The following is a 25,977-nucleotide window of genomic DNA, read 5'->3' on the forward strand; positions in this document are numbered from 1 at the left end:
TAGGATGACACCAAGGCTCTTAACCCGAGGTGAAACGAAAACCACAAAGGTTCAATAGTGAAAGTGAAATGATTTGCCTTTAGTAGGTTGGATTTGGAGCTGATACGGATTTCAGTTTTATGCTGATTGAGCTTAAGAAAATTTGAGCTGAACCGGGATTTTAATTCAGATAAACATTCTGGAGGAATCAGGCCTGCAAATCAAATCACTTTTATTGTCACATCACATGTGCAGGCACACTGGCACAGCACATGCGAGTGAAATTCTTGTGTGCGAGCCCCACAAGCAACAGAGATGTGCAAACACAACAACACAAACGAGCAAAATACAAGAATGGCCAACCTGAAACTAATAAATATATGTACAATATATAATAGTGTATGCATTTCTGGATGTGTATACTAAATATTTTCCTACGTGTGTGTGTGTGTGTGTGTGTGTGTGTGTGTGTGTGTGTGTGTGTGTGTGTACAGATTTTTACAAATTAAATAGTAAAAAAAAAAAAAAAAAAAAAAAAAAAAATAATAATAAAATATATAAAATATACAGAGTTGAATATGTGCAAAACAAGTGGCATTTATATACAGTGTGGAGTGCATAATGTTGCAGGAGAGATATAACTGGGTGTCATTAGCAAAATAATAAAAGTGAAGATCAAATTTATTGACAATGGTACCAAAAGGGAGGATGTATATTATGAAGAGAAGAGGGCCTGAGACTGAACCTTGGGGTAAACCAAAAGTGACTGGGAATAGACGAGAGCAGAATGATTTAAATTGAATAAACTGGGAACGGTCAAGGAGATATGATTGGAACCCGGTTAGGGGTGTGTCGGAGATGCCAAGAGAGGAAAGTCTGTTTAGAAGGATGGAGTGAGAGAAAGTGTCAAAGGCTGAAAGATCATTAGTAACTTTAAGTAAAGCAGATGTACTGTGACATGAGCGAAAGCCAGATTGAAACCTCTCGTATATATTATTATAAACCAGGTGTGAATGAAGTTGAGCAGTTGTACTGCTGCTGCGCTTAATCAAGTTACAGTGTAGCAGGAGCAGTAGTTCCAGTTAATTAATGTTATCAGGTGAAGCAGTATGACTTTATAACTTTTCTCTAATTTGTTTTTTCCTTTTAAAAACTTTTACATACAGTAAGGGGTTAAATTTAGCCCAATAAGTTGGTGGGAAAAACCTGTTAATCATTTCATTTATTTTTTACAGCGCTTTAGATTTAGGTTACGATGTTGTAAAAGTTTGCACATTAGAATTATTAATATAGTTTGCAGGGGTGAAGGGGGTGGGAGTTGTTTAAACCTATGTTTTCTAATCTGATTTGATTCCACAATCTACCTTTGGAATTATTGTTGATACTCTTAAAAATAACTGCTGAAATAACTGCCCAGAGGAGTTGTTAAGATGCACGGCTGAGTGGCAAGACTTGCTTCTTGAAAGACTTTGGTAAAGTAATATCAATACCCAACACCCTAAACAGATGGAAATTCTTTAAACGACGTGGGTTCTATATGTAAGTCATATGCTCAACACCTACATCAGACTGAACTAGCAACCACCTCTTTCCTATATGAAGCCAACCAAAAGCCCATGTGAGGCTGCAGATAACAATATTAGAAGCTCAGACAAAAAAGTAAGAGGATGATGCTTTGAATTCGAGCTCTTTTAACCCCAAGTAAAGTTAGGGCCACACCTGAGGCTCTGTCTTCTTCTCTAAGTGTCAACTCCTCCTCTCCCAATTATTTTTCTCTATCCCTCTCTCAGTTTCTCATTCCTCTCTTCTACATCTTCATCTCTTTCTTTCTCTCTATCTCTGTGGGTGCCAACAAGAAGTTACCATAGAGACCAAGATGGGTTTCTACGTTACCATGGAAACTGTGGGCTGCAACAGCAGCGGCAGCAGACTTTCTCTTCCTCTCTCTCTCTCTCTCTCTCTCTCTCTCTCTCTCACACACACACACACACACACACACACACACACACACACACACACACACACACACACACACACACACACAGATGACACTGATCAGTACAGTACTAAGAATATCCACAGCACATAGTTCTAATTACTACTCTTCTATCAGCATTCAAACTTCCTATTGTAAGTCTTTGTGCACTTATGTATACCAGCAACAGCTCCTGTATGAAATCATGTGCTCATCTCTGATGCAGTCATCATGTGTTATACTTGCCACATTTTACCTTTTACTTACCACCAGCAGATTGGACTTAGTCTCATATAAAACTTTAGCGTCACTTTACACAGCCCTTTCATCTATAACATTAAACTTAGCCAGTTCGGTATGGATGACCATGAGCACGTCTTTGCCAGTAGAAAGGCAAAAAGTGACCATATTTCAGACCTCTGTCTCAGGTGAAATAAACAATTCAGGCTGTCACTCTCATCCCATGACCTGTTCTTAATGACTTAATGCACTGTTAGTGCAAGGTACAGTTAAGGTCCAAAGTTGACCATGAGTGGGCCAGAACAGATCCTTAAGTGGGCTCACGAGCCATAAGTTTGACACTTGTGATCTACAGAATAATGTAACACAAAATCATTGGATGTTGAATCCTAAGATGATCCTACACTGCTTCAATAATGTTGAGGTCCAGCATCTGGGTAGACAAATCCAAGACTCCTTTTTTTTTTTTTTTTTTTTTTTTAATTTTTTATTCTTTTTATTTTATTTTTATTTTTTGGGGGGGATGCTTTTCGCATTTCTTAAGGACATGATATTGTTTATCTGCTTTTCAGGGCTGCAACTTCTTCTTTTTGCCTCCTATTGTTCAGTTTCCTCAACATTCCAACATTCAACCAAAACATTACTTTGAAATTGGTCAGGTACAAGGCCTGGACTAAAAATAAGTGAGAAAACAGTCGATGACTGACCTTCAAAACCTTCAAAAAACTATTGCTCAATATCAATTTAAAAAATATGAATAAAGTCGGATTCTTTGTAAGCAAAGTTTTCTTTTTCCATCATGTCTTTATTCACATCACATCATCTGTCACAGTTGTAAAGGGCTGCTTGAAAATGAAAAAAATAAATCCTAATCTAAGTTACATTTAGATGCCAATTATTTAACATAATTAATCATTAACTTTATAAACAATATGAATTTAATGAAATCAAAAACACCAATTTCTACTTGGGTTTTTGGAACTTAATTGTGTAGACAGTGAGGCACTTTTTCCTGTGCTCACTGCCTGATAAAACAGATCTCCAAGCAGAAATAAACACCAGAAGAAAAGAAAGAAAATTTCAGCATATTCTGCAGTTTTCTGTAATATAAAGGTCAACCTTCAACCTTTAACTTAGTCTAAATTATGCTAGGTTATACTACAAGTTCAATATGGCTTTGAATCCATTCCCTTTAATGTAACTGACTAATTCTGAGCTTTTAGTGAGACACTAGGTTTGGTTTACTGAATATATATGACAGTAAGAGCACGAGTGCTTATGTTCTACATAATTAAAGGTTGACACATGGGAAGGGGACAAAACAAGATGTAAGGAGGTCTACATAATATGTAATTATGATATCCAGAAGCCTTCAGCTACAGCGTGTGTTCAGCAAACATAGCTTAGCAAATATTATGATTTCATTTGAAAAAAAGACCAACCAACACTGCTTTGATATATTCAAGCTGTAAGCGGTGGCATCTCTGCCACTTACAGGTGATTGCAATTATTTTTAGAGATTTTCCTGGTAACAACTTTATAAATAGTCTATTATTGCACAACTACAGTCTCTTAGTTGTTGAGAGGCCACAGATCTGAACACAGTGGTAACATGCTGCATAACATGTTTAAATCAAGACTAAATTATAAAATTCAGTTCCAGTCTGTGGGACTCTGGCAGGAATTACATCTTGTCTTCATGCATCCAGCTGGAGAGAGATGACAAGAAAAGGGATCTATACTTATCAAGGGTCATGACCCCTGATCTACAGTTATAGATCAATGATAGATCACACACATACAGTCACTCACACAAGCAGGTAGGCCCAAGCTTACAGTAATATGGCTGATGAACTTTTGTCTATGACTGGAAAAATACTAGACTGTCATTGTTTATTTCCTGCAGTATACAGAATATCAAAGTTTACATAAAGACAAAAAACTCCAGTTTCTAGGCAACTAGCACTGTAACTACCAAATAAGAAAAGCAAGAGAGAAAAGAAGACAGGAGGAAAGTATGAAAGAAAAAAAGCAAGCACGAAAAAAAGAAAAAGCATGAAAACAAGAAGGGAAGAAAGAAAGGAAATTGAGACATTTGTATCCATGCAACAAACGTCTTGACACGCAATCTGTCTGTGGAGGTTGATTATCATGAGACTTGTGTGTCTAATGTGATAAAAATGATTCACATTTGTCTTTCCATAACAATTTTTACAAACACAGATGACATGCTGTGTTCTCTCATGCTGGTCCAGGGAAATGACATAATACGAAGAAAGAATGCAGAGTGATGAGTATTGTGAAGGGCTGAGATTTATTTCATACTGTTGGTATGTCAGTATATGCAGTCATTTCAGAGTTTGAATACCAGCTGGCTGAGGCATTTCTATGTGGCGTTTACTCTGGATTCCTCTCACTGTCAAAGACATGCATGTTACATTAACTGGGGAACTAAATTGTACTGATAGTTTGAAATAATCTTCATTTACTTCATACCACTTTATACATCAATCTATTAACTGTATGAAACAAGCTATTTTTGGCTCCTGGCCCTCTAAACCACCTTTCTTCTTATCAGTTGCTCTTTCTGTTCAAAAGTATAGACATTCTTCACATAACTAGTTTATGTGTAATAATTACTTCCCCTTAAATGCGTTATACCTCTGGAGACAACTGTACTGTGCTAAGAATATGATCTTTGACATCGAAGAGAAGAAAAAACTACGAGTTTTTAGAGCTTCTTGCTCACTGGGATTACATGTATACAAGCCTCTTAATTTAAAACTGTGACCAAACTCAATATGAACGTACACAACGTATAACAATATCTTCTGTTTTTCTGAGGTAGTTCTTTCTTAATTTATAAACTGATCTCACTTTTACACACTACACACAGAGAGATTAAATATGTCAATAAACCACATCCCAGCTGAAATTTCTTTTGGAAACCAGACAGCAAGTAGCATCAAGTTCTTATTCCTCTAAATAAATAATTGATTCATTCCTTTATGCTCTTAAGCTGTCTCTCTTCCTTTGAGTTAAAATGTTGGCAGCCTATCCCAGAATGCATCTGGAAGAAGTTTGAGAAATAACTTAACACACAAGTAGTCTTACATCCATAAAGCCATAAAGCCAAGCAAAAGTCAAACTGACCTTTGACAGAGACAAAACATTTAAAGTCATCTTCAAATATAGACCAAAGAGCAGAAAACCAGAGACGAGAAAATGTTTAGAAGGCTATCAACGTAAGCAGAGAACTGAAAAAGAACCAGAGTAACTGGTCTAAAAATAAAAGAACACAGGGGCATAAATCATGTAATATAGACAGCCAGTGTGTGTGTGTGACTTAGAAAGTGTTGATAAATGTGTGTACACTAGTTGATGTCTGGGAGGAGGTAACTGGTACCCTTGAGAGATGAGAAGGAGAGAAAGAAAGCTGGAGATTGCAGAAAGAAAAAGAAAGATACTGTACATAATAGGAAGAAAATTAAAAAAACACCAGATGAAAGGTTGGAGAAGTGAGTCTTCCTGGTTTTTTCCACTACCTCCTTTCCAGCTTACACACTCCCTTTCCTTTCTCCCGATCAATTGAAACATGCTACCCCTCCACTTCTGCATTCCGTTGAGTGTGTTGTGCCTGACTTATCACGACTTCGCCTGCGTCCTGCCTCACCACGCAGGGAGACAGATGCTGCACACAGACACACACACACATAAAAGTCACAGTCCTGAGTTTGGAGTTCACGTTCACACCCTCCCACGCACGTATACGCTCACAATACACACAGATTTGTGCGTGCAAGGGGACACACATGCAAAGGTACAAATGAAGACAAAGTGAAGTGAGACGCAGGATCACTGTAGTGCATCAAGATCAGAGTAGCTGCTTGCTAAACTGGCAGGAAGAGATAGATTACTATACTTTATGACTCATGATACAGAATGAGTGTGTGTGTGTGCGTGCGTGCATGTGAGTCATCTAATATGCCTCTTGGGCTGATCATGCTGCTGTGACTTCTAAGGAGCGCGGAAAGACTGAAAGGTGGTATAGAATGACAAGACCTCACCACAGCATATATTGATATAGAATATTAAAAATAGCATCATTATTCGTCAATCTCTTACAAATGTCGCCCGATTATAGTTGCACTTCACTTCTGTCTTATGTGAACATGCCAGTTTTGTGCACACGTCTACAGGAATACGAGTACTACAATAAAGTCAAGTCTACAGTAAAAACGAATAAACTGAGAACACAGGAAATCAAAGTAACTCTTAAACATCTCGGACTGCCAACTGGAATAAATGGGGGATTTAAATACGCCAGTATGTGCAGTATGGGCTTGGTTTGTCACCCCAAAGCTTTCTGTTCATATCCACCTTTACATCGTTTTGTCCTTTTTTTTAGATTCTTCTCAATTCTCAATCAGTTGTCCTGTCTTCACAATAAGACGATGTAGAATGAAAATGGCTGAAGCAACAGACAAATCACTTAAAGAAAGAAAGAGGACGTCGCTGGTGTCGTTCTCCTCCTGGCATCAACTGAACCGAGTAATCAGAAAAAAAGACTACCCTGAAAAACCAACGATTAGAATTCTTAAAAAGAATATCAAAACTACTCAAACTATCCAAAACTATAACACAAGATTTGCGATGACAAACCCAATTGTAACTATTATTCACAATGACGCCAGCATAGGACGGCATTAACCACACGCACATATGGCGATGATGTGGGATATGCGCTATATGTGATGGAGGACTGAGTTTTGCCTTCTAGTTCTTTGCCAACTGAGATCAAACATAACATGAGTATGTGCCCGCTGATGTGCTGACATAAGTTTTCCTCAGATATGATCCAGGATGGGCCGGCAACCGTGAAAATGCTGTTCAGTGAAGCTGTGATACTTTTTAATCTTTCAATGACGGACAGAATTTTTAAAAACAGAAATAAATCCAACTCCTCAGGTTTACACAGAGTGTGATGCTTATGCATTTGCAAGGCGAATAATGAATATTTTAACATATTTTATATATTACTTTCAGTATTGGTAGTAGTCAGTACTGTGCCTTTAATACCTTTTGGGTTCTAGCTCACTGTATGAACGAGTGACCATAAAAGAAGAAATATTGGTGGCTGCCAGCAATAACCCCCAGCCCCCTACATTAACTTGTTCTCAAGTTATTGCATGCTCAAGATTTTCAGAAAGCTTTACCTCTGACCTTGAGGTCAAGGTCACTATGATTCAAATTCATCTGTTGCTCACACTTGGGGAAAAGGGTAACACCACCTGGGTCTGGGTGCAGTTCCCCCCCCTCCAGGAGCAAGGGTACCTAGACCCGGGGCTTAGAGTACGCTTGGGGAGTGTGATCGTGTGTACAGCGTCTCTTTATGTCTGTCTCCACGTTGGTTGAGTGTGGAGTAAGTGTATATGAGAGCATGAGGGTGGGAATGGATGTTTGTATATGTGTGTGCCTGTATTTCTGTGTCTATATGTCAGGTTGGGTGTCAGGCGCCACCTCTCTGGGGACATCTTAGGCCCTCCAAGGTATGGAGGCCTATCTCCCCCTACCACCACTTCCCCTGCCAGTGGCGGACTCCCTCAGACGTTGGTGCGTTGGTGGTTCTTTGTGTCCGGAGATGGGCGTCCAGGTACACACCGGCTCACTACTTGGCAGCCGCTTATCGGGGCCTGGAGCCTGGGGCTTGCTCGGGCCACTTCGGAGGTGGGGTGCCCCCGGCCTCTCGGCCTGGGGCTCGGTCACTCAGGCACGGCTGGCTGCCGGCGGAGCTCACGGGTGCGTCACTGCAACTCCCCCTGGCTTCTGCTCCGCGGCTGCTGAGTGAGCCCTCATCTGGGACTCTCCTCAGCTCTTTCTGGGACAGTGGCGCGGCTGCCCCTCTGTTGGTCTTCCTTGGTCTCTTGTGTTCTGGGGGCCTCTGGATGTCTGGAGTTTTGATCTCCTCCATACCTGCTTCATGCCCTGGAGGACGGGGCTGTGCCCCCCCCCCCCCCCCCCCACACACCCTCTAGCAGATCATTACATGAAGGAACCTTTTAAAAAACAAAAAACAAGCGCGTCCATGCTCACAGGTGTACACACGGGTGATCACACCCACAAACTACACCCTTTTTGGCTCCTACCTCAAAGCACACTGTGTTCTGTTGATCTTATGTGCTGCACAATAATGTTTAATATTTAGTATTTACTGTCATATTCCCATATATCATTGTGATGTTGTTTATTCTATTACTCTTGTTCTCTTCTGCTTGTTTTCTTTTTTCTTTCTCAGCAGGTGACCCAGGTGATTGATATATGCTTTTTTTTTTCTTTTTTTCTTCTTTTTTTTCTTTTTCTACTCATTCTGTTGGTTTTTGGTTTTTGCCCTTCTCCCCCGGCCCTCTTCTCAGCTGTTTCTCTTTCCCTCTTTCTTTCTCCCCTTCTTTCCCCCAGTCAAGTCTGTCCCATGTTCAGTAAGTGAAAATAAAATAAACAATAAAAGGTGAATCAAATGGACCATTACGGCAAGGCTGGGATGGTCAATTTGGTAAAGTAAATCCGTTGGGCATCTTTCTTTGCCTTTAGACAACAATTCTGATGGCAAAAGAGCCAAACGGGACAGGCAAAAAAACAAAAAAAAACAAAAAACAAAAACAGAGCAGGAAGGATTTTTGCAGCAATGACCAGCTACAGCCAAATGACTGCTGTCCTCGCTTCAGAAATTTAGGAAATATTTAAGATAAAAAGTAGGTATTGATAACTCCCCTCTAAATGTTTCAGGTCTGAAGCATTCCAGATTATATGTTTATTCAGTCACACATTTTATATTTTGCTTTATAGTCACTAAACGCCACTTTATTTCCTGCTTTTTCATTTCCTATTGATATTCACACTGAGTGCCAGGGCACTACACTGTGCCACAACAAAACTGTTTCCCCTCTTGCTGAATAAAAGAAAAAAATCCTAGAGGAAACACTGTTCTGTCCATGTTGATTTGCTCCTATCAGAAGCAAGCACACCACTCTATCTCCCCGCAGAGGGCTCGAGCAGCCCTGCCTGGGAATGTATGTGCGCTTGTTTGCATTTTTGTTAGAATTGCTCCATCATTCCTCCGCTGGTTAATGTTCAGTGGAGCGAGACCAGAGCACAACACGGTGAAAATAGAGAAACAGAGATACAATGGGAAAACACTGACATGTGTGGCTTGGCTGTGTGTGTGTGTGTGTGTGTGTGTGTGTGTGTGTGTGTGTGTGTGTGTGTGTGTGTGTGTGTGTGTGTGTGTGTGTGTGTGTGTGTGAGAAAAAGAATAAATAACACTGAGGTGTACCAATCTCATACAGCTATAAAAGCACTGCAACAGATATGTCAATTATTTCGAATGGCACCTGGAATCAATAACAATTCCTCTCAGTAAACTACACATGGTGTCATTACAGGGTCATTAAGTGCACTTAAACATGCCATTTAAAGCAAGTCATATGGGGTCATGCTTTCATGTGCCATTTGGTGCTGGGAAGTTATCACCATGTTTGCAACACTTGATTGCTGTGCAAAGAGATGTGTACTATATTTCAGGAGCTAAAGCTGATAAGCAAGGTGAGACTGAACTAGAGAAGAGAATTTACAGAAGCAAAACTTAAATCCAGGGGTAAAAGATTATAGAAAGAATGAACAGACACACTGCAAGTTTTATTTTTTTAATCACCTTCCTGCTTTTTTTTCTAATTATCTTCATATTGCAAATTTGGATTTCCTTTCACATAAACGGTATCTGTTTCACTTGTATTTTACTGAAGTAAACTAATAAACTCAGCTGCACAGCGGTTAGCATCACTGTCTCATGGCTAATGCCAAAGAAGTTCTGCGTTGTCTTGGTGAACTCCTTCCACTGATTACATGCGGACGCTCTTCTTTTTAAACTTACTAGGCTATTCAGGGATTCAGATTTAGCCACTGATGTGAATGTAAGCACGAGCCTTTGTCTGTCTCTGGGTCACAGGGATAGGCCTAAGTCATCACGGTGAACCAAGCAAGATAAGATGCTCTAAAAATATAGGTGGAAGTATGGATAAATAATATAATTCTGATTGTTTCCACACACAAAAAAATCATTTTCATAAAATCCTTTTCTCACAGAAAAAAAACTTGGAATAATTAGTCCCCCTCATGCAATATCTTTAAACTTTCATAATATCTTTGTATCCTAATAGTAAATTAGCTACTCACGCTACAGGCTAGCTTGTGGTTCCTAAAGTTTCTAAAGCTGCGTGCCAGCTGATTGCTTGCGGACATTCCAGATTCCAGTTGCCTAGGTGACCCTTGAACGTTTTGTTTAGCATTATCGTTCTCATTTGTTGTCTCTTCAGTCGCTCGCCTGAAGGTTTTGCGCTAGTCCTGCCCACAATGCATCGCCAGCAGTCATTTCGCTCGTAGTCACCTGAAATTGTGAAATATCATTCGCTTTCTGTGGTATTGGATCACCACATCACTACAAACCGCTTACATTGTGTATGCAGCTTAAAGGTAAAATTGGAGGTCCCTCTCCTTGTCGCCTCACAACAGAAAGGACCCCAGACACTAGATGCTTTTTAAGATTAGACTTAACCTTCCTTTTTTCAAAGCTTACAGTTAGAGCCAGGTCCTGCGGTGGGACTTTCTGTGATACACTGAATACTTCTTCTCCTCTCACCTTTTTCACTCTCCAAGTGTTTGGTATACAACTGCTTCCCATAACTTTTTCTAACCATTTGACACTTCCTTTTAAAAGGGAGTTTTTCCTTCCTACTGTTGCCTGGTGCTTTCATTCTAATATTGTAGAGTCTTCACAGTACAGTGCAAAGACAGTACAAAGACAGACAGTGTTGTGGTTTAGCACGATATCTACCTAAAGATAGATAAACAGATTAAAAAACACCAGGAAAAAAAAGAAAACTTTTTAAATCTTTTCTGGGACTTATGAGGCCACAATTCATCTGAAGCTGAAGAATTTGTAATGGAGACTGTAAGGGGATTATATTAAAATCATAATTTAAACTTGAAAATTAAAATATGTTTTTATATATATATAAATGTTCGGTCAAAAAAACAAAAAATCCAATGAAAGTGAAAAAATACCTTTTGCTATTTCATTTTCACATACTTGTAAGTGATGTATTATAATATAACATGGAAGAGAAAAGCTTTTTAACACTTCATTTTCAAAGTATATATTGTGTATGTAATCTGGACAAAATTTACATTTATTACATTTTATTTTTAAAAACGCACACAGTGTCCTTTAAACGAAATCAATGGAACTACAATGACTTTAAGTGATCAACCTAATCTGTGTTGATGAAATATTAAAATATTATTAAAAAGAAGAAAGCTTGTTTAGCTCTCTTACTTGGTGCCATAGCAATGTCACCATGACACCCAAACAGGATTAGCTGCTAACACCCACTCCCCTGCTGTTACCATAGTAGCACTGCAGAAACTGCGACCCACAAGCTATAAAAAGCCAAATGAAACTTCAAAAAGCAAAGAATCAAACAGAAAAAGAAAGCAATTAAAGGGGTAACAACTTATCTTTTGTGGGTATTTAACTTGTTTGATTTGACCGAAGCACATTTTAGCCGACAGGTCAAAAAGAGAAAGAGCAGGACATGAAAGATGGAGGGAAAAGCTGTGGAGGACTATTAAAATGGCTAATGGGGTTATTATGAGGATGAACCAGAACAAAATCCATTTTTCTCTTTCCTCCTTCACTGTTGAAACGTCAGAGGACCTGTCCTCACCTTGTCTCCTTCCAGCCTCTCCCCGTCTTCCTATCACCTCTCCTTTCTGACTGTGAAATTCAACCTTCACTTTTTTTTGCCAAACCAAGGGAAACACCTGAATTTGGACACTGACTGCCTCTCTCTGCGTTCTCGTTGTCATTGTTAGAGACGCAATAACCAACAATTATTAATACATATATATTTAAATATGAATAATTTCTGGTTCTTTTTCAAATAGATTACGAGCACTGACAATTCTGGTAGAGTTAGTGATACGACCGCATAACCGCAGATCTATTTCATAACTTATCAAAATTTGTTAGTGTAAGGCCATGAAGCAAAAGTAAGGCTTTACAAAAGAGCGTGGAAACACAACTTTTTTTCTTTCTTTTTTTTTTCTTTTTTTTAAAGAGAGAGTATAGTCTCTTTTCTGAAATTTCCACTGATATGGGCATTCACTTATAATCATGGCAGGAAAGGGAATGAAGGCTGAAGGTATAGCCAGCAGGTCTGAGAGTCAGCTGGAGTTAAAGAAGAGTGGAAATGTGACCAAAACACAGACAGACAAGCATGGACAGGTAAGAGTGTGAGAGATTAAAAGAGACACAAGGTATATATACAAGTTTGCCTTGATTCAGTAGCTCGTAGAACCACCTTTACCAACAGTAACTTGAACCAACGATTTTGATTATGGAGGAATATTGGCCCTCTCTTCTTAACAGTGTTGTTTTAGTCCACTGACCGCTCTCTTTACAGTTTGACTGGGTCTTTGCAGTACCACCACACTTTTTTTCAGTCATTTTGTTGCAAGTTTTCTGATATGTTTGGGATTATTTTCCTCTTATATGCTTTAGCTCTTGGACAGATTTGACTCTAGAATACGTTGGTATCAAGGGAATATCTTTGTTGCCTCAATGACTGCAAGGTAGCTAGGTTCCATTGCTGTAGGACAAACCTCATACATCACCCCTCCACCATTGTACTTGTGAGTTAGTGTGAGGTGTTTTGTGTTAATATGCTGCATTTGGTTTTCACTTTTCCACACAAGCCATACTTGTTTACCGTGATATCAACTTCAACATTTAGCATGCTAACAGACCTGCAGAGTCTGGCATGTAGCTCTAGGGGTTTTTTGCAGTGTCTTTGAACATTGCAGTCTGACTTTGTGGTGAATTTGCTGGGACGTCCACTTCAGGGAAGATTGTGGCTTTGTGTTAACAGATACCTGAATGCTCCAGAGCAGCAAACTACCAAACTGCCATTATAGACATGCACATAATTGCTGGTGATCAGTTACTGAAATACATTTGATTAGCAACACCTGGCTGCTACTTAACCTTTTAATTCTAATCGAAGCAGTAAGGGTGTACAGAGTCCTGTGAAAACTCTCCTTTTAAAATAATTGTACAACTATTTAGGCACAATTCCTTGTCCATCCCTGTCTCCAGAGCCCAAAAAGCAGTTTCTCCAACAATATACTTGTTTTACAATTTAAAAAGACATAACCCAGATGTATTTGGTTGCAATGATCTTAAGCAGAAACTAATGCTTACATTTGTGGAACTAGGACCACTGATATTCATCTTTACCTTTAATTTACCCTAAAAGGTTAGTCAGATTTTTTTCCCTCTGATATCTAATCATTAAATCAGCTGCTTGCACTCTGTTATTTATGTGGCAAAAGTTACAAGGACTTTCTTCTGGACTTTTTCATTTCTTCAAACCTGAGACTTCAAATATATTTCCCTAACTATTTGTAGTTTTTCTCAAAATAAGGTATTTTGTCACCATAAGTAAGAAATTCAGTATAGGAAGCACATACAAAATCAAACAAGGCAGCAGCAGCGTTGTATCCCATAAGAGTTCGATGACTCATACTATGATTTACTCATAAATGCGGCCTCTTTATCGTTTTTCTCAGACACCATAATGTTGCTACTATGATTCATATTTCATTCTTAAATTGAAAATGTATCAGGTCACTTTCATGAGTAATATAAATATAAATCATATAAATCTTTACAATATATAAACACAAACATTTAATCAAACTTGGGCTTTTTTTCATATGCGATGTGACAGACACTTCTTAAGAGTTCAGTGATGTGATCACTAAATGTGGAGAGATGGCGAAAAAAGTGAGATGAGTGAACCTGCAGGGCATCACAGTGGTTTAGGCAGAGCACTGAAGTTGCACACACCCTCAGCTGATCAGTATCAGCTGACTCAGTTTATATAATCTGACAAGCTTGCGCTCTCACTCTCCTCTGATCATTCATGCTGCTGTGACCGGTTATGCTGATTTATTTTTTCCTGCACCCCAGCATCATCCTGTTCTACCTTCATACTAAACACAGTTTGTGATAGCATCTCATACCTTGTTAAAAATATATACTCCACCTCTCTGTGATATTGTATGAGTGTACAGACTGTGTTACAGTTACAAAGACAAATCCTGAATTACGGCTACATTTCGACAGGCCTATAGCAAACAGCGTGCCACATTTCTTTTCCTTTTTCCGCCTGAAACCAATCAAATTACCGAAAAGCATTTACAAATCAGGAGGTGAACAATATGCTGTGTTTTGAGACATCTGTCTGAATTGTATGCATTTCTCAGATCAAAGAGAAAACAAAGCACACACGGTCCACCTACACTTTCCCTTTCAGCTCAGCGGGGAGCGCAGTAGATGTTGCTTGTGGCCCTTTTCAGACATGGCCATAATTAACCACATGAAAGAGACACGTAGACAGAGACAAACACATCTCACACATAACTCACTGTCTCAGGATAGTTGCAGGGTCCAAAAACCCTTAGACACCAGAAAGCTTAGCATTTGAATGAGAAGCAAGATTTTGATGTGTGGTTAGGATGTCTATGCTGGGATTTTCCCACACAGAACCATGTCTGGGGTTTACAGAGAATGGTCCAGAGAAGAGGGTGTTGCAATTCTTTGGGTGAAAGTACCGTATGCGAGGGTCATAGGAGAACGGTCAGACTGATTAAAGCTCATATGAAGGCAATAGTCACTTAAATAGCAGCTGGAAGGTGTTGTGGTAAGACTACACACCTTTGAAGTGGGAGTCGCAAGTTTGATTCCCACCCGGTATCCAGTAAGAGGCCTGGCTAGACCCCCCCATGCTAAAACCAAGCCCTGGAATGGCGCGGCTACATCGGACACAAGCATTTCACTACATGTTATATGATTGTGTATGTGACAAATAAAGGTTGCTTTGCTTTATAAATTGCTACAGTGCTACTGCTGCCACACCAGGTGCTACTCCTGTGAGCTAAAAACAGGAAATAGGCTGACCAAAACTGGACAAAAGAACACGTGATATCTGGATGGTAGGGTTAGAATGTGCCATAAACAACATGAAAATCCATTCTGCCTTGTATCAACAGTTAATCCTTCTGCTGGTGGTGTAATGGTATGGACGTAGTACCAACTGAGCATCAATTAATTGCCTCAGCCTACCTGAAAACAGTTAAACTGGCTTTGGTTAGTTCAGCGTCTTATGGGAGACAGTGAAAACAAGAAAGATTGTGGAAAGCTGATAGATGTAAAATGGAATAACAAAAACTAGAGCGAGGTAAAGTGTCAAAATCATACAGGATAAACATATGGGAATATAACAGGAAAGTAAAAAGAAGGCTGGACTGTGACTTGGTTATTTTGTGTACCCACAGCCCTCATATTTACCTCCATATCAAAATTTGTTGAAACAACAAAAAAAATCAGCACACTGTCTTCCTGAAGTGATCAGTTTGATGCAGCAAAGACATGATTTTTTTTGACTGTGTAGTGGTCAAGTGCAGAGTTTGGTGCTGACTAGGGTGTTTTTGATAAAACATTCATCCTTTCTGTGCTTTTACTGATTCAGCTAGGGTAAGAAAGAAAGAGAGTGAGTGCATGTGAGCTTGTATGTGTACATATCTACGGTCCTGTGCAGTTATTTTGTAATATATGTGCATGTCAATAGATGTTTGGAAGAAGTCCAACCTTTCTGTATGCATGTGTTTGCACATCAAGGCATAATACTGCAGCACTAATGCTGATATTGCATGCCTGTGTATACATGTGTGTCTGTGCTTTCACTTTCTTTTACCATATTCATCACTTTGCCCTCACTTCAAAGTACTTAGGAAGGTAACTCAGAAGTAACACTCTTCTTAAAATGCGCTTGGACTGCTGGTTTTTGCATAATCTGTCCTTCACTCTCGGGTTTCTCACTGGGGGTAAGAAAAACGACGTTTCTGTTATAACCAGTGTGGACTGTGCAGACTCACTCAAAATCAAACACATCATCAAAGCTGCGAGTGTGAAAACAGACAGAAACATTGTGATTAATGATGGGATAATTAAAGGCACAGCTCATCCCCAAAATTACCTTTGTCTTGTGGCATGAGCTATTTTTCTAACTAGATGATTTTTTCCAGTGTTTTAAAGATATCAGCTTCAGGGACGTCAGCTTTCTCTTAAATATGATGGAAACACATGCCAAAAGAAAAAGACATTTGAAAAACTCAGCAACAGTATGGCTTTTTTTTCTCCCATAAATCATAACCTGGTTGCTTTAGAAACAAACAATCCATAAATCTTGTACTGACTACTTTCATAATACCTGTCACGGACCCGGCTCTGGGGACTCGGGGTCCGTGGGCAGTGGGGACTGTGACTATTATTGTTATTGTTGTTATTATTATTATTATTATTATTTGGTGTGTTGTCTGCACTGCCCCTATGCACATCTGTATGTAGGCAGGTGTGTGTGTGTGTGTGTGTTTTGCCTTTCTGCTGTGGCCAAGTTACAGGCACCTTCAGCCCTGGGGGCGTGGTCTAACTTGAGGGCTGGCCACACCCGAAGTCCTGGCCGCACACCTGCTCCTCATCTGGGCTCGTCGGGGGAGCTATTTAGATGAGCGATGGAGCTTCCACCGACGCTGGATTATTGCGTTTGACTACACGTCAGTCTTCAAACAAGTCAAGTGTGAGTGTATGCCTGCTGGGATAAGTGTTAACGGCTACCTCTATTGTTTTCCCCTCAGGAGGAGTGTGGGACGAGAAGGAGCAGTGAGCACGGGGAGTGCAGGGACACTGGGGCAGAGAGCACTACACGGGGACTTTTGGGAAGAAGACACTACACGGGAGTCTGGGAAACTGGGGATTTATTGTTGTTTACTTCACCACCTTGTAAATAAACACTGTTGCACTGAAGAGTCCGGCGTTTGGGTCCTATTTCCCCATCTCCCCACGGTCTGCCAGCCAGACCGTGACAATACCAAACTACACTTGCTAACCTCTCTCATAGAAGAAAAAAGCAGGAATGACAGTGACAAGATACAAACATTACTGCACTTAATTCTCAGAGTGTTTGAGCAGATATGTAGCATTATGTATCTTTTGCAGGGCTACAACTGCAATCACATGAAAAAATAAGACTTTATTTAATATTGTGCTGATTTTCTTCAGTTTTCAGACCCAGCACAGTGCAGCTTTCTCAACCTTGGAAAATAGACTTCTACACACTACAGTAGGTAAAAGTTACTAAGCAACCACCAGCTGGTACGAGCAAAATAAATGCCGATGCTGGAGTAAATCGTTGTATATTGGGTTATGTAACTTTAATGTTAGCTAGCTGCGTGTGTCATAAAGTGCAGGAAGAGGGACCCAAATGCAGGCTATGGAGGCAGACTGATTCAGCAAAAGTCAAGCTGTTTATTATGCTTGAAGAAAAGTCCAATTGGTAACAATCTCAAAGCCCTGTGTGCTAGGTAACACTCTCTGGTAGAAATGTGAGGGGAACTACTCAGGGAAGAATAAAAGCCACAGCAAGGAGTGAAGAAAAAGACCAGGATAGATGCTCATAAGGGTTATCAGTGGAAAAGAGGTGGGTAATGAGCCACATGTGTAGATAATCAAGACAAAGAAGACAAATGACTACCAAAATAAAACAGGAAGTGAGAAACAACTATTAATCAGAAAAACACAGGCACAAGAATGAACTTGTATTTAACAAAGGGGAAAGTCAAAGGAGGATTAGAAAGAGGAAACCCTTAAGAGACCAATAAACTCTAAAACAAATTGGACACAGAGCTAAAAAGCAACGGCTCGAAACACTAAGGAAATGTAACATGCAATTTTCAAACATGGATAGTAACCTAACAAAGATCTATTATTTATATTCTCATAATAAATAATAATATACTGACAATTTATTAAAGAGTTTGACAGCATGGTCTTTTTTTGCTGGGCCGATGTAGAGAGTAGAAAAAGCGAAGTTAGGCTCCAGTGTATTCAAGATAAGGCAGACTCAAACCAAAACAAATGATGGATAAACAACATTGCAGACCAGAGGGGGAAAATAGCATTAATTGGATTTTGGGGTGGCATAATTTACAAAACAGGGAAAAGACAGGTTTAAGGAGCAAAAGCACTAAAAAGGGGTGATGTGAAAATGAAAGGAACAACAACTGTAATAATAATTACAGATAATTACAGTCGCTCTTTCTTTCTTTTTTTAACCCCATTACTCTTTCTGGAATTTAAACTGATGCAATAGTATTTTAGTGATCACTTTAGTGATCTGGTATTGCTTATTTTATCCCCAGTGTTCCTAATTTGATTACATATGTGCAAGGTAATGAAACTGTACCCTATCAGATACCAAAGCAATTTGCCTAACATATAATATATGTTGCACAATCTTGGAGAATAGTTTGTAAATTAACATAACCATAACAAACTGCATAGTACATTTCTCCCATTTACAGATGCACTGCTTAGGGGTGAAGAGGTACAGAGAAACGTAAAGAGGGATGAGGCAGAGAAAAAAGAGAGATGGAGGGAAAATGGGGTTATAAAATGAATCTAGTATCTTGTGTTCTTACAGTCTGCATGCTGTCATTTTACCCTTGCTGTCACTAGCAACACATTGTCTCCCTGCTGTATGTATGTGTGTGTATGCATGAGCGTATGAGTCACAGGGTGTGTGTGATGAGCCATGAATGATGCTGGATATCAGCCTGTCAGACGTGTACAACCACACAGGTACAGAGGCACACACAAACGCACACACACACTAACACAGAGTTCTGCCCCACAGCAGTATATCACACACATAGGATAGATACAAGGACATGCTCCCTCTCTTTATTCAGTATGTGTTTCTCTATTATCCATATCGCTTCACCGCCATGCAACTTCTGCCTCTTGAATTCACAAACCTTATTTAATCTTTCTTTAGTATAGCAGTCTTCATTATAACTTCTGTGGCAACTTTTTGCAATGCATTCAGACCCGCCTTTTACTGTGTATGCGTGTTTCACTGTTAAAAGCTGTTTGCACACCAACATTAGTTTTTGATTGAATCATTTATATTGGCTCAGTTTTGGACCCCATGTGTGCGGGTGTCTATCACTGAATGTGAGAGAAAGCTGGCCTCTCATTAACCATCCACCCCAGCATTGTGATGTAAACTCCCGCTGAGTCTGGCATGTTGACCAGCTCTAGGAAACCGTCCCTGTATCATTAAGAGGCTTTTGTTTCTGATGCTCGACTTTTCTCTGCCATTCCTCTGCTGCCTGTGAATCATGAATGCTAATGATTTAATGATAAAAACTGAGAATGGATCAGCTCCTTTTCCCAAAATAAACAATTCTCATATTCATGCAATTTGCTGAGCTATTCAATGCTTATCTTCACAAACTGTGAGTGGCCCAAAGAGCAACTTTTAAGCTTGTTGTAGATTGTACTAAATAACATGGTGGGAAAAATATTGCTCCTTTGCTGTATATATTGTATGGCTAGACCATTATATTATACTGAATGTGTGAACATGCCAGCACTTATGTTTTGACAAGTTTTGAGAAGGTTTCGTGTTGTTGGCATTCGCATAGCCACTGATCCTGACTTTGTCAAAGAGATGATGAGTCATTGTTCTGGACTTCTAGCATAAGCCTCTCATCAACCGACTCTTGAATGCTGCTCGGTCTTTATTCCAGCGTCTGTTGCCATTGTTAAAATTCCCATTTCCATGGGCAAAAACAAAAACTTGGCTTGGGGATAAAGCAGGTCGTGTACAAAATGTCAGTGTTTTTCGGCCAGCATTATATTTAGCAAGAGCATCAATGACAGCACTATAGTTTAGATCGGCCATAGACAAGTCAGATCGGGATTCTGGTTTGGAATCAAATGAACAATTCTTTGTCTTTGCAAAGAATTCCTAAAGAATGCTGCCAGATTTTTCTCTTGCACTGACAAGTACAGTGTGTAATGGGGGTAGGCGGGGCAACGTGATTGTACGTGATCTCAATTTAAAGTTTTCAGGGTTCGCTGTATGGCAGGCAGAGTAGGACTCAAATGGAGGACTCGAAATCAGGGATGAATACAACCAATATCTTGACGCATGCTCAATCATCCAGGTAAGTAAATCCCCAAAAGTTGATTCTGTTCATCTGGACGTTTCGTTACTCATCCAAGTGACTTCTTCAGTCTCAGCTGACTGCAGGTTTCTCCAATCTTATAAACAGTACATTTGCATAATGACTGAGACTAGCACCACTGAAGGAACAATGGGTTGGGAGGTCAGTTCCTTGATCATTAATGTGCAAATTCTCATGACCATTGATCAACAACCACTGATCAAAGCTAATTAATCAAAGACCTCTGATCAATGGCCATGAGTACCACAGAGAGTTGGGGAATGGCTGCAATCACAGCATTGTAAGATTGGGGAAACCTGCAGTACGCTGAGACTGAAGAAGTCACCTGGATGAGTGACTGTAAACGCTACGTCTAGATGAACAGAATCAACTTTTGGGGAACACATCCAATAGTTTTATTGTTTAAACTAAAATAACAAAATAACAAAAATAACTCAGGCAGAAACCAGGAATTCACTAACTAAGCTTTATGGCCTAAACACTGAACACATGGGGCACACAAGACTAAATGGAGACACAACTGCAATGACTACAAACAGCATGGACTAATATATAAAATGGTGTCTATTTGAAAGTTTTTTTTTAAGTCTGTACGCAAATGAGCCAAATGTCTAATATTGTCCTGATGATCGCCTCCTTTTAAAATTCTGGTCATATTAAAAATAAGTAAAGGCTTCAAAACATCTATGCTGGACATAATCACATGATCATGATCAGACTTTAGAAGTACACAAGTTCTAGCTTACCCGAATGACTTCTTTAATCACATTATCATTATGCTGTTGTGTACCAGTAGACCTAGCTAATAACCAAGTTAACCTACTTCCCAACTAATTCCATGTTTTATTTTGGATCCTTCCATAACTAAGCTTCCGTGTTGTACACGGTACACACCATGTACCCACTTGCGGAGTGTAACAGCTTTCCAATAAACCACAACTACATGCCACCTTATGTAAGCAGTTCAAACATCGTTGTTGCTGCATCTTTTATTATTATTTAAACAGACACAAGTTAGTTCTTCCAGTTCAACATTTATAATGCAGTCTAACTTAACACAACCAGTGCTGACATACCTGCTCAGAGAACACAGTTAAAAACTGCTGTGCTCCCCCAGTGGTGCACCTGAATGAATGAACCGTTTCCTGTATAAATGCAGTAACTTAAGAGGTAACCGCAAATAGTGTCCAAGCATCCAAGGAGTAAATGTCTCTTAAAGCATGTGAAATCTAAATTTTCTTAAATGGAACACAGTAGAGGGGCATCCGAGCATGAAGCGATTTGCTCGTGGCGCACCGCTTTGTCACTAGAGGACATTACAAGCTCAGGTTGCCTTGGTAACCCTCTAATGTATCTACCATTGTGTCATCTTTGAATCATTTTTATCTTCTTGTCTTATATGTAGTCGCTTCCGTTGCTTATCTTGAAGTTGAGATGAGTTTATCTAGGCACCATCCACCAATCACTTCACGTCGCCTGCAGTTACACTTACTACTGGTGGACCTTGCTGACAATCATTGATTTTCTATGGTCGCCTCATTACTGCAAATCATTCCTGTGTTGATGCCTCTTAAGTGTGTTCAGTTACTGGATATAGCAAACACAGTATTTGACCATGACTGTCTTGCTAGCTTTCACATTTTGAAAATATTCAAAATGACTACACGTAATTACTTTTTCTAAAGACGACAATTTAAAAGCATGCATCACAACGCATGCAATGTGAATGACACGGCAAACACAGAGAGATGAATAAAGTGTTCCACACAACTATTACACTTACGAGAGCATCCTTCAGGTAACCTCAGTGCACCCCAACTAGCCATACCTGTCATTGTGAATGAATAATGCACTCAAAATAGCAAGTGGAAGAGCAGATGTGATTTGAGGGACAGGGACATTTGAGGGACAGTGTTAACACTGTGAGGGACGCCACAGTGCTAACACTGTGGCGTCACCATTAAACCTGAGCCTCTTCATCTCCATTGGAAGCACATCTGTAGGACAAAGTGTCCTAATGGTCTGCTAGAGGGTGATGTCATAAGGTTGACCAGACACAGAGGAACGCCTCCCCAGAGAGGACGCACTGTACCGATCTGGACACAATGACATACAGATATACAGAGCAGCCCGGCTGCTGTGTATTAGTGTGCCACAGACACATGCAGACACTCCCCAGCGTGTAAACTTGTGGCCGGATCATAAAGATTCACAAAGAGATTCGTCCTTCAGACTTTGTCATTGTATGAGGACGAGCCAATGACAGTATGGGAAGAGAAAAAGGAATAAAAATAAATGGGATGCTCTTACAGAACCCAGTATGCATGTTTGAAGACAAAAGAGAAGAGGAAGCAACATGATAGCCCAGATGGATGGGATGATATACGACTACTTCTTTTAAAAACATTTGAATGCAAGTTTAAATGTTTGCATATGAATTTAGCATTAGTATGAAAAAATCCTGCTTAGTAATCTCTGAGCTATTAGCATTCAAAGTAGGGAATTTAATAATGAATTCTTCTTCCTCTTTAAGTAGTGCTCCTTTAACTGTCCTTTAATCAAACAACCTCCTCATAAATCTTGTTTTCATCCTTCCTCCCTGTAGTATTTTTTCCATCCATCTGTCGTTCTGTTACCTGTCCTTGTACTTTATCCCATGCTACAGCTTTGTACTCAGCACACTGACAACCTTGCCACATTTCCTGTCTTTGGAGTTCATTCGTTAATCTATACTTAAATAGGATGCCTCTCAAAATCAAACCATTTCTGATATCTGTGTGTCTGTCAGCTTTGTTCACCTAAATATGAGCACACCTCTCCCTCCTTTCTTCCCTCTTTTTCCTCAAGAGCATGCCCATTAGTTCTGCTTGCTTGGTGTTCGATGGAGCCTGTCCGCCATGCCGGCCCCCTCAGAGACCCCGCTGGAGCCGCCATGGAACCTCTGATTCATCAATCTCCCTGCAGCTGGCAGGAAACTCAAGGGGCACAGTCCCTGCTGGCCACCTGGAGCCAAGATGGCTGACAAGACGTGAGGGTAAAGGAGAGGACAGAGGCAGGGGACACACAGATTTAAAACAAAAAAAGGGAAAAAAACCAAAGTGTTATGCAGAGAGATGGAGAATGGAGAGTATACTTGGTAAATTGCAGGAATGGCGATTGTTGTGGGTGTGGTGCTAAACCTCTGATGCAATAACGGAGAGCAACTGTTTTGTCCCTGCCTCGTTCCAAACACAAGCCCTTCAGCAGTGCTCTGTTGTATATCATGTGGCCATCTCTCTATCATGTCTGTGTGTGTGTGTGTGTGTCAGCATGAGCAACAAGATTTCACGGTCTAAGCTGATACACTAAAAGCACAGTAGAGGGCAAGAAGGTTAATAAGCATTCAATAAATGGATTTTACAGGGCCTTGTGTAATCCCCCTACATACCTACGAGCACCCAACATAATGCGCACTTGCACACACCCGACTCAAATGTGCAAGACTCCTTTGGAATAAGTTACCAATCAAATGCACACAGTTTAAACATCACTCATAGTATAAAACAAGTGAGAAAACAGAAGAGGGCTAAGAATGAGTATCTATGAATACGGGCTTAAGAATACGAGTAAAATAAATAATGAAGAGGCTATTAAAGGGTATTAGTGACAAGACATGCGCAATAAAATGAACTTATCTGTGCAAACTAGCTTTACAGATTCCCTCGCCTGAAGCTAACTCACTGCACGCAGATTTGCTTAAAACCAAAAACAGTGACTCTGACATTAAATCCAAAAAAATCAGGCTGTTAGCACCAGGAAATCCCCTCTACAGCAATCTCTTTGCCTCAGTCATGATGTGACAAAACACAGTCACCCTAGGGCGGATGCTCGCTTTAACCACCAGTCTGACTGGCCTCAAAGCAGCTTCATTGAAGCAGCAGAGGTTGAGTGTCTTGCTCAAGGGCCACTCGACCACATTTATAGATCCAGCAGGAAGTGTGGTTCATTCGTTGCCCAGCCTGGGTTTCCCCCTGTTGGTCTGGGCACTCAATCTAGTTGGCTTCTTAAAAGATCTGGCAGCCACCCTTTTGGCTTACCTCCATAAAACAGAAAACCCTTGTGTTTCCTGAGGAAATCTGACTTAATTGTACGAATGTACAAAAGAAATAAAAAATGCCAATCACAGTTTCTGAAAGCCTAAGGAAACATCAATATTTTCAGTTGAAAAACCCCAAATGTTTTGGTTTATGAGGATTAACAGAGAAAGCATTTCTTCACCAGATACATTCCATATTACTTCCATATCACTTATAATGTACATAGAAACAAATGAGCAACATACTATACTCCCCTCACTGTTCATATAATTACTACACTACACACAATCCTTCCCTCTTTGTCTTACTATTTTATAAGACAGAGCTTTGTGCCACTGCATTGATGAGTCATTGATGACACACGCACACACACTAAAGATTATTAAGTCTTCTGTTGCTCATGTAAATGTGTGAGTGACTTGGGATTAGTGTAACTGAAGACTCCTCTGTCAAAAAAGGCACACAATAAGCTGTGTACACAGACCCTTACGTGAGGTACCTGCCTACACACATGGATTCACACAATTGCAAACATACAAGTGAGCAGTGGTCCCGAGGTCTGTTTCAGGCAAGCGGCCTGGGCTAACAATGGATAGCGAAGCCTTGCGGGACACCCAGTGGCACACACGCACACAAATGCGCTCCCTCTCTCACTTTCTCTTTCCCCCTGTGGGTAAAGACACAAAGTAGATTCTGGGCTGTTGTTCAAAGCTTAGCAGGATTAGCTGCATGATCTCGCCACTTTTTTTGAAAAATATATTTTCATATTTCTAGCAGGTTTTGGAGATCAGCTTTAGAGAGAAGTACTTGAGAATAAACTGTCAGATTTCATCTCTGTTTAGCAAACACGTTACATCCTGGGGAGCGGTGAAGGTGTCAGTAACACAGGCAGAAAGTAAATAGACAAGACTCTACATACTTGGTCTATGGCTGTGTTTCCTGATATGGTCAGTAACTTACTTCCACTTAGGACAGATCCATAAAAATGTGATTGGACTGCACATAGCAATCCAACATCTTTCAGCTGAACTGGACGCCTGACAACACAGCAGCCCATGCCAACCACCATCATAGCCTGACCTCACCAAAGCCTGAGTAAAAGCTACTTCCAGCAGGTCCAGGTTGCAAAATTTTGTAGACATCAATGTGTGAAAGCTGTAGGTTAAAGAAGAACATCAAACCAAATAATTCTGGAATGTGACATTTGATGTGAGTGTCCCAATCATGCAGGCCTAGAGACCAGTCAGGGACCATGTAGCAACCACCTGTCATGAGGGAAACGCAAAGAGGCATAAAATGCTGCACTGAAAACCTCCTCATGATTGTTTTGATTGCTATCAGGACAGGTTGTCACGGTTGCCAGTAGTTTGCATGGAATTTGTCAGCAAACACTTACAAGCATTGATGAAACCGTGTGACGCAGACCAGAATCTGAGACAATAAGTATTCAAATTAAAATCTGTGCCTTTTGACATATATGCTCTTTGCAACGCTAAAGCA

General features: G+C 40.1%; 1 protein-coding gene and 1 long non-coding RNA gene across 4 annotated transcripts in view; one reads left to right on the forward strand and one right to left on the reverse strand.

The window, feature by feature from the left end:
• Positions 1-25,977, reverse strand: part of cacna1c (calcium channel, voltage-dependent, L type, alpha 1C subunit) — a 229,413-nt gene that overhangs the window by 91,593 nt on the left and 111,843 nt on the right. The window lies entirely within an intron of this gene.
• Positions 17,427-23,499, forward strand: LOC147310369 (uncharacterized). The gene is made up of 2 exons (XR_015125610.1): positions 17,427-17,490; positions 23,249-23,499. It is a non-coding gene; the product is annotated as an uncharacterized LOC147310369 (long non-coding RNA).

Source organism: Aulonocara sp. 'chitande type north' Nkhata Bay, linkage group LG17 (genome assembly GCF_057382095.1).
Source record: "Aulonocara sp. 'chitande type north' Nkhata Bay isolate Kocher_YH1m ecotype deep benthic linkage group LG17, A_spYH_male_GT1.1, whole genome shotgun sequence".
In the NCBI taxonomy this organism is placed as follows: Eukaryota; Metazoa; Chordata; class Actinopteri; order Cichliformes; family Cichlidae; genus Aulonocara; species Aulonocara sp. 'chitande type north' Nkhata Bay.